This window comes from Scophthalmus maximus, chromosome 15 (assembly GCF_022379125.1).
Source record: "Scophthalmus maximus strain ysfricsl-2021 chromosome 15, ASM2237912v1, whole genome shotgun sequence".
NCBI classification, from domain to species: Eukaryota; Metazoa; Chordata; class Actinopteri; order Pleuronectiformes; family Scophthalmidae; genus Scophthalmus; species Scophthalmus maximus.
Window position 1 is genome coordinate 10081215 of NC_061529.1, and position 14947 is coordinate 10096161.

Consider the following 14947-nt stretch of genomic DNA (forward strand, 5'->3'; position numbering starts at 1 on the left):
AAGCACTTTTGATAAATTATTTTTTTTTTGCAGTTTTCTGATGAATTATTTTGGGGGCTTGTGTCTAATCAGCTGGCGTAGTGGACGGCAAAACTGCACTTGAGAGAGACTTATCTTCCCATGGAGAGGAATTACTATGCTGATTAAATCCACTGAAATCAACTAATAACTTAATGATATTGGAGTGGATTAAAAAAAAAAGAAAAGTCATTGCCTCTCATGGTTGTGGCTATGGAGAACAGCGACGTTATGAGGGCTGTTGCCGTTGACCTCGGGGCACAGCTTTAATATTTCTGTGTAGAATGATGGAGAGAAACGGGGAGAGTGTGTGATGGTATGTACTAAAGCAAACCTCATTAAGCACAGTGTAGCACTGTAGTACTTTATACTTCTTGTGAAGCACTTCAAGGAAAAAGTCCAGAGAGGCTGACTAAACAAGGAATAATAAACTACATCTCCCTCAAGAACTGCCAAAGCCACTAAACACAGCTGCTTGCATAACTACAGTACTATTGCTCCTGCCACCTCCTTCCTCCAGCATGTGCTTTAGCTGAGGCGCCCACACAAAAAAATATTCCTCTGTAGCTATGTATTCAGTTCAAGTGCACTCAGTATGCAGAAAAGTTTAAGGCTTGACCTCGGCTTTGTATGGAGAGCTATTTGAAAATGAATAAAGCGGGCTTCTCTGCATGTTACTAGTGCACATGATGTATTTTTCCATGAAAGCTAATGGCTGTGATGCAGACAATAAGAGCCATTGACCCACTTAAACGCAGTCCTATGTCACGCTGTGACAGTGCGAAAGTTTAGTTCACCACAGCCACGGGATCAAACGCAGGGTAATCGCTGGATTCCCTGCATTCCCCTCCTAAAAAATGCATGTCGGTCTAGCACTTGTGAAAAGCAGTCAAGCAGCTTTTTTTTTTTTCCGTGAGCCTGCGCCAAATATGTGAATAATTGATTGATATTGATGTGAGGATCACCTCGGCGTATCCAGCAGTTGTTTGGTTTAGAGGTCTCCTGTGGCGGGCAGGTACGTGGCCATCTGTCAATAACATGTCAGTTGTGTCACACGGCGGGCACTCCGACCAGCTCAAACGCTTCAGTAGGCAGCCCAACAACTGTGCTCCATGTGACGGATGGAAATAATGGGCACGTGCTAAATATGCTTTCTTGCTGCGATGTAATTGCAGTGATTATAAATGATTGATTGTACAAAATAATAGTCGATGCATCGCATGAGCCAGTAACTGGCTGGGGCTGATCTGTGTGGATGGTGCAGATTTTTCTCTTACGCCGTTTCCCAGGAAAATTACCTACAAACACCTTTTTACATTGAACAGCTGGGTAAAAAATGCTGGTCCCAGTAGCACAACAATCTTGTTAATAAACAAGGTGTTATTTAGCTTTTATGCATTTGAACTGTTTGCGGTTCAAGTCCTTGTTGTGGTCGTTATGGAAATGCTGTTGTGGGCTGAAATGAAGATTGTCGAAGGTCATTCCATACAGAGGCTCCCCATGCCTTGAGACAAGATGGTCAGGTGGTGTTATAAAAAGACCTTTTCCGCCACTGACATCATCCAGAGCCACCGGGAGGCCACTTTCCCTCTCACTCCCTGTTCCAGCCCGGTGGCTGCCGACTGTCTGAACCTAATGGCTGGAAGCACGGCTAAAAGCTCTCAGTGTGATAAGGTAATGTGGAGTGAGGGGGGGAGTGTGCTGTATCAGTGGGACCATATATACTGATTATACAGTGATGAGGAAATGGTCTAAAAATAAAAAGGCAAACGGAGAATGCTGCATGATATCGCTGCACCCAGATTGCTGACTGCAGTGTTTGCAGTCGTATCCAGTAGGTTGTGAAGCGGGGACGACGGTGGGAGCCGAGACTCACTGCTGACCTCTCGACTGACCTTCCCCGACGTCATGCCTGATAAAATGAAAAGGGAGGAACACTCTGTTTTGCAGATGCATAGATGGATTATGAATATTGCATTCAAGACATTGCATAATTCAGTGATGTCATTCTCGCAGGGTTCCTCGTGCCGCACTGTTGTAGTTACTGTATATTGGACTTTTATCTGTTGAAGTTGGCCGTGTTAAGTTTTAAAAGGAGAGTTGACTCATTCAGTTAGTATGTGAGAGAGGGAAAAAAGACCACATTCTGTGCTTGTCTAATTTGTTCAGCTTTCACTGCGTGCAGATGATGCCCTACTAGTATAGATTTCTGTTATACCAGCCTCTCTCTTCCCTCTACTCTCACCTCATCTTCACTCATTTGCTCCTTTGCAGCTTCCCTCCACCACACCAAACACACACACACACACACACACACACACACACACACACACACACACTTGCTTTTCCCTTTCTATTTTTTATTTTATTTTCATTTTGGTTTCGTCCCTTCTGCGTTCTTTTTATGTCCCTCTCAGACTCTCCCTTACTTTCTCCCCTTTTTTTTCTCCCCCCGTTGTTTTCCTTTATCTGTTCCCAGACTGCTCGTCCATAGTAAGATGGATGTGTGCATTCCCAGGGCAGATGGCCCTGTTGTTACTCTGTTGTACCCAGCTCACACTTTAACACCCGGCCTGCTTGTCTGGTCTGACGGGCCGTTGCCTGGGGAAAGGACTCTGGTTCTACACTGTGCATCAAACGTGGGTTGTGCAGCTAACCGCATGGGTGCTCACATCCTCTTTTTATGGGAATAGCCTCTAGCAGACTGTGCCAAATAAATTGATGTTTTTTTTTTTTTTCCTTTAAGAATCAAACGTTTTGTTATAGGAACGCTTCAGTATACATAAATATAGTGCATGTTCCAACAGTAAAAAAAAATGGAACTAATATAATACTCAAACAGATTAGTGAAAACTGATGGGAGGCTTGTTAAAGGGAACTCCTCAAAAAGTACGATTTAACCCCAGCCAAGACTTTTTTCATATTTCAAAGGTTCCTCTGTTTTTGGCCAAAAAATAAAACCACCTTTTACCTTAATTTTGAGGACGGGTGTGCAATTTTTCCTCAGTAACCTATACCTATGATTTATTTCTGTTATTTTTTTTAATTCAGTTCTTCATATATTCTTTACTACTCCATGTTAAAAGTTAAATGGAAAGATTTACTGCTAACCTGGTGTAATATCTGCCAGTTCACCCCCTAGTGTTGAACAGTGAATGGTCACAATTCGTAATGAAACTTACCCCATTATCTCACATGAATTTAAAACCATAGCTGTTCAAGAGAGCTTTTGATTTTGAAATCTTTTAAACATTGTCAAAGATCCAAACTCTCCATTAACATCCTCTATCCCCGAGATTGTACTAAATCCACACATACTGACCACGTAGCTACAACTGTTTCTCTTTGTATGTATAGTTTAACATTTCAGTAAAGTATGTTAGCAACAGCTGGTTTCTATTGTTTAGTCTGGTGCTGAGCTTACCGGACAGCTGTGTATGGACATTTTTGATGTCAGTGCATGTACATTAAAATGAATTATCACCACATCTGCTTGAAAGTTCTGGTTTAAGAATCCTTACCTACCACTTGTCTTTTTCAATTACAGTATACTGAGCATTCCTGATTTTTGGTTTGAAACAAAAAAAAAAAAAAAAAAGTGTTGCTGCATGCATATGCTGGACGTGTTCAATCTTTGTGACCCCCGCTCCCCACCTAACTATCTCTGATTGGGCACCGATTTGCATGACGGTAACTGGCGCCTTTTTGATTGATTCATTCCATTTCATTGCCATGATAAACTTTTATAACAGCTATCATTTACTGGCGGCATGTGTAGACCTCTTTAGGAGATCTGTGCTTGATTTCTACACGGTGATCTAAGGATGATAAATCACTGGGAACACATAAATTACATCAGTGAAATCACATGCGGTATTGGCTTTTTTGTGGGCAAATATGTAAATCCAGAAAGGGATGTTCAGCTGTGCCAAATTGCAGTCTTTGTCTACCCTCCAACCATACACTTTCTCTCATTTCAATCTCGGCATGCAATTGGAATATTGTCCCTTAGCTGCTCCTATCATATGTAATGAATGTGCTGCCCCAAAGGTGAGAGCCATAATTGATTAAAAACCATAATGTTTTTCCACGCCTCAGTGTTGTCTGATAAGGATATCTGTAATGTGCATGTGCGCGTGTGCGTGTGTGTGTGTGTGTGTGTGTGTGTGTGTGTGTGTGTGTGTGTGTGTGTGTGTGTGTGTGTGTGTGTGTGTGTGTGTGTGTGTGTGTGTGTGTGTGTGTGTGTGTGTGTGTCCTGTTTGTGTGTATCTGTACGTCTGCTTGTCTGCGTGGACACAGGCAGGACGTCAAAGACATGTGTGCTGTGGCTCTGTTTCATCCTGGCTAATGAAGAAGCTGCGAGTGGGCTTTTGGGTCACTGTGGGAACATGCGCAGCGAGGTCACTTCAAAGGCGGGATAATGACGGATTAAGTTTAAATCATGGCCACGTCGAAGTCGCTGTCGCACATCTACTCTGTCGCTTTGCATTTTATTAACAAATCATCGCAATAAGATCTGGTAAAATGTGCCTGCCTTAATTTCCCTTGTCCATTTTTTCCCTACACAAATCCTCTACATCCAGATTAATGACTGGTGGTCGGCAGAGTGGTGGGCCTTTTTTTTTTATAAACCCTTGATGGTGATGAAATATTCTTTCATTAGCGTCCATATATATCCCCCATGTCTTCATTTTTTAATGCTCTGCTGTCTCCGCAGTTCCTTATTGCTTTCTGTTGTGTGCATGACAGTGATACAGCTTTTCATTTATGGTAGCCCTGCCACTTGCAACCAAGATATTCTATCCTAGGCTAGTTCTGTTCTGCATTCAGAATTAACCAACACACCCAAAGGTCTTGGCACTCAGTCGATGAACAGGCACAATAAAGAGATTTGTGGCTCGTAAACCAACGGGACATAATGCTGTAACCCTTAGAACGGTATGTGAAGAGATGGTTTGGAAGAGCGCGATACTCTGAGATTACTCTGCTCTTAGCACTTATGTGTAAGAGGATGGCATATGAATATACTGTTGTACTGCCATTCATCTTGTTCAGTGTATAACCCTCACAAACTTTGACCTCAGGCCTGCTGTGCCTGCCGAGTTACAGGTATGTAGGAAGCACTCAGGGAAGTGTAATTGCTGCTGGAGTGATTTATCCCCCTGTAGACCCTCCAAGAGCACTCAAACACTCAGATACTGTGGTCAACAACGCACCCCAGCAGTTATAATCAAGGGGACTCACCGTGGGCTCAGACACCAACATGCTTGTTTGTGATGGAGAGGTGCAATGCCAGGGAAATATTTAATAAATGTCATCAGTAATTAGGATGAAGTAGGTCTGGCGTTATTCAAGGTCTCTGTAACTCTCCACGTCTTGAATATCGTCTTGATGAATCCAGACAACTGCTGAAAATGAGTGGATTGACCAAATTGATTTAATTTAATTTTAATTACAAATTGTGTTGTTGTTGTTGTTGTTGTTGTTGTAAAGGCCCCCATAAAGCTTGGTTTTTAAATCTTAAGTTTACATATATTGTTCATGGTAGGACTAAATAGTAACGATCAAGGCAAAGTTCATCAGAACTATGCGGTTGTGTCTTTATCAGACTGAAGTTCTTATGTATTATGTATACAGTATTTCTCAAAACTGAAGTACATGACATAACTTTCTCCCAGCAGAGTTCGGTCCACTTTAATAGCACACAATGGCAATGTAAGCGGCAACAGTAAGACGATGAACTTAGCCAGATTATTTTGTGTCAATGTGGACCCAATTTTTAGAAGAAAAAACAAGACTTGCAGTGGCTATGTCATTTATATAGCACCCCCCAACAACGATGTTTTAATTTTACTGTTTTTGTATCATCGTAATAATATTGAATATCTTTGCACTTCACATTTTATGGACCTAATGAGTTATCATTACTCAGGAAATCTGCACCCATTACAGTCATTTGATCTCGTCCTGTACATACATTAATAAGATGCACCATATAAGTGTTAAAGTGAATACTTAGTACATGATCACTGGGGGGCTGACTCTGGGTTGTCCAGCTTTTGTCCAGAGAGGGAATCGGCTGCCTCATTTGTTGGAGGCTCTGTGGCAGCTCCCATTTCACCTGGGTTCTCCCGTGTTTAATTGGCCTCATTATGTGATTAACTTAGCAAATTTACCTCTTACCCTCAAGGCACAGCTTTGAACACTGGCAGACCACAAACCTTCCCAAAGTCACTCCATCACTGAAACCACAATGTCAGCATTCAGGCTGGCCATCACGTTCCACTGGGAAGTTTTCATTTTCCTGCAGAGATGCCTATTTGCCTATATTAACCTCTACACCTTTGACTCAACACACCGCTTTTTAAAAATGCAGTAATTCATTCTGGGATGATTAGCAATATATCATTGTTTCCTTAGAAATGCTCACTATGCATATTGTGTTGCTTATCATGCTTTATGTGCTTAGCATGATTTCTGCAAGCTCTGTAAATTGTTGTATTATGCATGGCCCGCTTTGTATTGTCTGGGTTGATGCTTTCAGATCTCAGTCCCACACTTTAAAAGTGAGAGGTTTTATACATGATATATGAATTTGTTATATTTCAGGGTATAACATGCACATATTGCAACGCAGCAGTCTGTCCATCTTCACTGACTTGGTGGATTTAGGTTTTGTCTTTGGCATTCAAATCAAACCCCACCATGGAATGAGTGGGAGGAAGAGTAAATTATCCAATCCAAATTTGAAATCTAATGTTTGGAAAGCTCTTGTTGTTTGTTTGTTGGTTCATAGTTACTGGTTTCCTTGAAGCATAGTGTGGGAAATAAAATGAAGATGGGAAAAACAAAGTCCATGATGTTAATGTGTCCTGTCACCACAGGAAATCTCACAGGACCTCTGCGGACCCCCTGACAGTCACATGAAACGACCAGCAAAGTGCCAATTTTACCAGACCACTTGTTTTTTTGCCAACAGAGTCATAGGTTTGCTTTCCTTGTTTAGTAACCAATGGTGGAGAAGGTGAGTGGGGGAAGTGTGCGCGCGTGTGTGTGTCTGAGTGTCTGAGCTGGGGTAGGGGAAGAGAAAAGAAGAGTAGTTTACAAATGGGATCCATCATTTTTCATGCACAGGGGTGACATCCCTCCGTCAGCCAATTTCGCTCCGATAGCCCACTCCCTTGGTTCATTGATATCTGCATTAGGGACCTTTGTTAAAGGTCTCATCTAAATGCATTGAAAAACGCCTTGCTCCCCCTGTGTACCTCGCCACTGTTAAAAGTGTGTGCATGCATGCATGTTGCTTGTGCAAAGACTTGCCGACTTGGCTTTGTCTACATCAAGGTTGGTCTTTGTGGCGAAGCAATGTGGTGTCACTGAACCTGGAAAAGGAAAGAAAAAAAAAAGGGAAAGCTGGTGAGCAAACTATCAACAAAGCCACGACAAAAACAAAACTGCTCAGTGCTCTCAGAGCTTTGAGTGTCTTCTCTCTCTGTTGCTACTGAGCAAGTCTTTACAGTGTCTGTTCATGTTAGTCCTGTAATGGATTTAATAAATCTATCCAAATTACCGAGGGGGGGGGGGGGGGGGGGGGGGGGGGGAAATGGAGCATGGCCTTAAAACTTCTTTCAAGAATAGGGCAGGAGGCACTGTGAAGGAGCTAATTTCAAATGTGTATAAATATGACGGTGCCTTCTGTATGACGTCGGCTTGAGTACGAACATTAACCAAAACACTTCAAAGCCACTTGATTTTATTCCACTAAAAGCACCGCACTAGATGTCCCGCAGTTCAAACCAACCTGACTGTACATCCCTTGCCACTATTAAGACAATTTAATTTGCCATTCCTGTCCATCTATTTTACAGTGCCATACTGTGGTACAGCCGAGGTGCTGAGGGGCTAATGTCACTGTCAATCCACAGTCCCCTTGGCTACAATCTCATGGCTTAATTTCCACACAGATCCGAGTACCCTCGAGCGTCAAGAGATCTCATTCGCACACTTGAATCGAAATTGCCCCAAACTCAACACTTTGGTTACAAGCAATGTTGCACTTTGAACAATTTTAGCAGGTGCGCCTCCATTTTGGTTTGTGGACTTTCAAGTTAAAGGCGAGCTACACTCCCAGCCAATCTGGTATTTCATTAATATGTTCAATATAAATGTATGTGGAGCATTTCATTTGCAGTTTTTAGGTAGTGAGGCTATATCTCCTGGCACTCTCATAAGATATATTAAGAATAGTAATTAATAAAGTTGATAATCTGAAATTGACTAATAATTCTGTGCTCGAGGACATCCCCACAGTATGGTCCCATAAGGATCCCATTAACAGTCCTACCGACTATAATCTATAGTTGCTCAGTTGTGCTCTATGATTCAACCATGTTGCCCTTGCAACAATATTGAAATCCACTTTCAAATGACTTTGGAGTTGATCATTTACATTAAGTTTATAGACCTTGTGGTACATCACAATGAGCCCTCCAACATGAATGATGGTGCATCTCAGAATGTTTACAAAGAGAATTGCGCTGGGAGCATCTGTCACTGCCTGTCACTGGTTTGAAGAGAAAATGTGAGTGTTTGACACATGCTATTACTGTTTTGCTGTTGTCCCATTTTCAGATGTGTTCCGGGCGAGGACAGATCCACGTAAACGGTCTTTAGTCGGAGTGCTTTAGTTCTTTAGTCAGAACTAGAATTAGTAAGATGAAGTCAAGTGCGACTAACAGCACAGCAGCCTTGACCCTAGCTTGAATAATACTCTGCGAATCAAAGGGAGCGCTCCCCATTCTCAACGCTCTTGGTGTTGTGCTCTCTTTTAAATAAACTTATTGCTGCCGTACTCTTTTATCATGCAAGGCAGAAATGTCAGCGCCAATTCAAACAGGCCCAGGCAAACCTCCCAAACATGGTTAGATTGGATGTGAAATCTGTGCAAGGGTCACTGACAAAAGAAATTGGGTTTTATGCAGCGCGTGCCTCAATACACAACACTTCCAAACCAAAGGTAAAAGCAAAGCCCTCACCGGCTATTTTCGACCCATCATTATTTCTCATAATTCCCAAACTAGCCAGGACCAGTGCCTTTGACAGCATGACTGATGAGTTTGCCGTCGTGAATGTCAAGAGAAATGGTCTCCTGCACCTTATCTCCCCTATTTCTCATTGTGAGTGAGACTTGGGGTTTTTATGGAGAAAAGCAGCAGCCGCTGTGATGAGCATTACCCTGTGATAATGAAGGGCACGCCGCTGTACTGTCAGCCTCTACAGACAGACAGGCAAGGGAAGCAGGCAGGGACCCGCTGGCTGCTGAGAGACGTTGTCCATTCAAGCGTTTATGTGCCCTTATGTCTTTATCTGGATAGATGAACATATTTATATATTTACACTATGTCAGTGCTGTGATTGCCTTATCTACTGCTGCCTTCAATCACGGAGGGAAATGTCAAGAGGTAATCAAGTCAGATGTGCCTTTTTGTTGATGCTTTTCATGGACCTCAAATTGTGTTCTGAAAACATTCCAGTGAAGGGTCTGAAAAATCCTCCCGTCTGACATATTTGCTTTAACCGGAGATGTTTCCACACTGTTTGATTATTCATATCATCCACCTTTAAGCCACATATAGTTCCATACATAATGGACAAAAAAATAGAAACCATGCATACTTAATGTTCGGGTTTCCACTCAGAAAGTCTTACTCCTCATTGAACAATTGCTGTCCTAGTGCATTTGAAATTTAACCAACCCTCACAACTTGAGTATAATATTTTTTTCTCCAGTACAGCTTAGTGTATGTTTTTAAAATGGGGAGAACAAAAACCTCTGATTACGGAGCATGCTTGTCAGTCCTGGGAGTAAGCCCCATATCCCACTGAGCCTTACATTAAGTTTTTTAAAATGTATTTTAGTTTTAAGTGATCCTGCCTGTAACTTGGCATGCAACCCTTCCGGTACAGACGAACGATAATGAGGTCGGACTCAGGTCTGAGCAGGGACTGTTAGGCAGGAAGCTGCATATTTTTGACGGCTTTAAGAAGCATTTATTGCCTTGTTTCCATCTGAACATTGTCTGCAGAGACCTGACAGCTTTCGTCAGAGATTAGTCTCAGATACCCCCTGTTAGGTGGCAGTCTGGCCAGATTGCCCTCCCCGCTGATCTGCTCTTTCCCTCTCTTTCTGTATTTATTTTACTCCTGTCTCTATTTCTCCTTTTCTTATCCTCATTGCTTTCCTCTCACTTTTCTTCCTCTCCCCCCGTCCCTCCATTGTATTTTCTCTTCCCCTTTCACTCTCTCTTTCTCGCAACCTCTCTCAGAAGTTTTCAACACGTTGTGTCACTTCATGTCCTCTGGTTACACTGATACAAATCAGGGTTAAAAGATTTGTTTACTCTGAAGAAGGGAAGGCAGGGAGAAACGCCGCCGTGCTAAATGTCAAAGATGATGAGGTGGGTCAGGCTGGCAGTGCAGTTGCGATTGCGGCTGTCTTTGCACGGCATCATCACAAACTCTGACAATTGTGAATCGGCTGCACAATTCATGCTCTGGAGGGCTAAGTCTCCCAGGTCGTCTCTTTCCCCAAGAAATTAAATTCACATGTTATCTTTGAGAACATCATTCCTCTTTTCCATCCCATACCAAGGTCAGGAATAAAGGAATGCGTCGTCTCAAATTGTGCCGGTCAAACCAAAGAATAATGGATTCTGGCAATCTGTCTTTCTAGCCAAAACCACATCGATAGAAGTGCTCCTATCTCCTCGCTGTTGATGGCTGCTTCCTTCAATAGTTAATCAGATGTATAGGTGCTAACAGGCATTCAAAATACACAAGAAAAGTTGGATATCATTTTTTAATAACTTTAAACCACAGAATACCAAGCAGGTTGTCAACTATTTGGCCTGCAATATGACAAGTTTGAATGTGCTCACGCCTCCAATCCACGCCTGCATGTTTGCTGAGTGCCTTGTGTATGAGCTATATGATTCTTTCATGAGCTGTGTGGTGGCTGGCCTTTCATAGGCGGGCTCTCATTGAGCACTTAATCAATACCTGTCATCTTGAACTCATCCTCAGAAGCGGAGCCCCTGTTCTTTGTCTGCCCCTTAATCCATCTCCATACAGCCATTTGAATTAGTGTTACACACGTAAGAGGACTTTTTTCCTCATCAAAAGACTTAACAGATTGTGTAAGGACGCTCAGTATGTATTTTCAGACACACAAGACCTGGTTTAGAAAAATCTATACAAGGGGCTGAGGACCTGAGGTATTGTGGCAAGCAGGGTGAGCGAGGAACGTGTGGAGAATTTTAGACCCGGAGGAAGGCAATTTCAGTGTCTTGTTTCTTCCAGATTGTTTAATTGAAGCAGATCTTAGTGGAATTCATTTTTCTAGAGCGTAGGTCATTCTTTTGGTGACCATTATTTCTTCATTTCACATTTAGATTTTGCAATGCTTTCCCTCGGAACCCCGCCTCCTCTCTCAAGTTGCACCTGCTCTGAAAAAAGGAAAGCTAAAAGAGAAGAAATAAACACTGAATTTGAGGATAAGTGAAATTGTCTGCAGCAAGATAATTAGCTTGCCGAGAAATCTTGAAATAAGACATATGATCAATGATGATGGAAAGAAGTAGATAACTTTTAAAACTAGATAATTAATCTCTAAAGCACAGAATAATTAGCAGCGTGCTCACATGGAAATTTGCTCTGCTCCTGCTCCAAACTATTATATCTACACTCAGACACAAATGTCCTGTGCTTCTTTTTGAGTCCGTCTCCTTGATCCACTGAACCTGATTTAGCATTAAACGCATAAGGAACACCATAGGAAGTAAAGTTAATGTGTACGCAATGAGACAGTGACTGTCTAATCGGTCAACATCATACAACACATTCAGTTATCGGGAAATTTTGCCAGGGTCCTTTCCAAAAAACAAAACAAAGAGCAAGAGCAGAGAAGTCTTGACAGCAGACGTTTAGCGATCACACAGAAGCAGCCTGAGGACTCCGACTAAAGCACTGGAAATGTGTGCAGCAACAGTTTATCTGAGTGCAGACAAACAGTTTTGAGCAGGGGCAGAGCAAATTTCCACGCAAGCAGGCGCTCTTTGCGAGAGAGGGCAGGGTAAGCATTTCCGAAATCTGAACGTGAAATGAAGAAATAATGCTCTCAAAATGAAAGACCACGCTCTTGAATTGAGAAAGGAAAGAAACTCCATTGGCTTTATTGCGGTTGCTCAGCTCTTTTTTCTGTCTATTTGCTTTGGGTTTACAGAGTCACCAAAGGTAATTTATAGCATCCCACCCCCCCACCAGAGTATTAGATAAGGCACCTCTAAAGCTGCCCGACTACTGGCTCGAAAAATGGAAGACTTTGGATTCCGCATGAGTACGGTTTCTAAATCACTGGCAGCTTCTTGTGATTGTTCTTTTGTGAGTCTGTCTGCGGTAAAGACTGATAGTACTCCGGGTGCAACGTCAGAGAGACTGTAGTTTGTGAGTTTATCTGAAGTAAACATTGATGGCATTGGAAGAAGAAAGCCACTGTGCATTTAAGTGGGTTTCTCTTCCTCTTGCTCAACTTCTGTGCTCCCGTCCCCGAAGCTCGGCCTTCTCAAGGAACAAATGTGCAGTGATCCATGCTCTTAACACAGTTAAGAAGATAGTTTTTGAAAATTGGACCTTGAAGAATTCAGAGCGGTTGAGTAATCGGAGGTCAATAGAAAGCAATGCTGAACCCGCAGAGAGAGAGCGAGCGAGCGAGCGAGCGAGAGACAGAAAGGGAAAGAGAGAGAGACGAAGAGAGAGGGGGGAGCCGGCAGAGTGTCAATCAGCCAGCGTTTTGCCCACATTGCCCCTTAATTTAATCACTGTTTAATTACTGCTGTCCCCTGGGGGGTGCTCTGCTAGGTTCAGTTACTGAGCTGATCCTCTTCCGCTGCCTCCGTCTCCTGGTGCATATTTAGCCCTTGGACACTCTCTCCAAAGCGGGCCACTCTCTCAGAAGCCTCAGCAGTATTTCACCCTTACCTCTGGGCCCCCAGCAAAAAATCTGCTGATGATAATGTCAAGGGCAAGCACATGTGCATGTGTGTGATGAAAGCTGCCTGCAGACACCACAAACACACAACTTTACCCGGCAGAGCAAGGGCAACGGGAGCAGCTCCCTACTCACTGTCCACTCCTCCACCAACGCCCATTCCACACGTACGTCTCATGCATGCAGGGTTGGATGCTACGGGAAATCCAAGAGCTGTGCAGCTCACCATTCAAAATCTCTGCTGGAAGGGGTGGTCAGGTTTAGAGAAAAAAAACAAACCAAACAACCGACTTCCCGGCACTGTATAATGTTCACCGCCATATCTGTGGCCAAACACAGTGCACATGTTGTGGTTTCTCTGGATTACCAGCAGCCCACCACCACAGATCCTACACGAGGAACCGCGTCGCGGGAATTGCTCGCATTTAGCTCTTAAGCTACACCAATCAATATAAATTTAGCATGGTAATGATCAGGTGCAAGGGATGTGAGTTTCCTGTGCCTCTCTCTGTAGCGCGCGCTCTCTCTCTTTTCCTGGTACGCACCATGGTGCCCAAGCTCCCAGAGGCCTGTGGGTAACACGGCTAAGGCTCTGCGCTGCACGTCAAACCTTAGCTGAGGATTACAGCGGGGAAACAAACAAACAAGGCTGCCTCAGAGTCTTAGCGACGGGCATAGGCAGTAGCCTGCTCTGGTAATGAAGCCACTGATGGCACGCACATCCGCAGGCACACACACGCACACACGCTCCTCAGCAGCGTTCAGCCCCTCCACATTTTCCGTCCTGGAGCAGCAGAGGTATTTTAGATATATTAAGGATATAATGGGACAAATGGAGATGATGCGGTGTGTGTGTATGATGAGATGCTGTCTCTCAGGAGAGAGTCCGTGATGATGACTATTGCCAGGGGAGGGGAGTTGGGACAGTTGTAGCTCCTGGGTATTCAGATTGGAGTGTTGACAGGTTTATTATTGAAGTGTGTTTTTTTCCCCCCCATTTGTGTCGTTCACTGGACGAGTAGTGTCAGGGTGTGATAGTCACTGTCTTCTGCTGTAGTTTCGCTCTCCATAGACAACGAGTCTGGTGTTTCTACACCAGCTGGTCTCTTGCCACTCTGGCAGCCACTTCAAGACATCGGGAGGAGGCTCACTGAGACACCAATAGTGTAGATTAATTAACCGGCATAACACTTAATGTTTTGCTGTCTATTTTTATTCTAGAAGTTGTCAAAAAAAAAAAAATGCTGTGAGAAGCGGTGTCAATGCCAAAACCAAATCGAAAATTGGCTAGAGGATTGTGCCAAATGTAATCCCTTTCAGCTGGCTCCCCGGCCTTGTTTGTGTCAAGCAGGATGCTTCGCCCGAGTACCAAGGCCTGTAATGCAATTGACGACCTGCTGGCCGTGACATTAATAAAGATGGAACATGTACAGGAAATTAAACTCTCACTTTCCTACTGTAATGAGATCTTATCCATCATGATACTGTTTACCTCACAATCAGATAAAATGATCAAATTGGAGCTCAGTCAGGGCCTCATGCAATGCCATCACTGCAACCTGCTGGCATTACTCTTCTAAATGGATGGAAAAGTGAATGGGATTTAAATAAAGACTCTATATGTTAATGGGCCGGGTTCAGATCCCCCGGCGATCCACTTCCTACAGAGACAGGGGGGAAGAGGTGGGGGAACACGGGAGCCTGCGCTGAAGATGAATGTTAGTCGAGTGTTGTTGTGTTATACACATTTCTAATCTCCCTCTCCTTGCTATTAAAATATGCAAGACGGAGGAAAGTGAACATGTTGACCTCACTAAGTGTCTCAGGGATCTCGGTGTCCTGGTTGTCCACAAGAGGGAAGTAGCTAGCTACAGAGACGGAAGA

General features: G+C 43.4%; 1 protein-coding gene across 1 annotated transcript in view; it reads left to right on the plus strand.

The window, feature by feature from the left end:
- LOC118286249 (doublecortin domain-containing protein 2) overlaps positions 1–14947 on the plus strand; it is a 159374-nt gene that overhangs the window by 15067 nt on the left and 129360 nt on the right.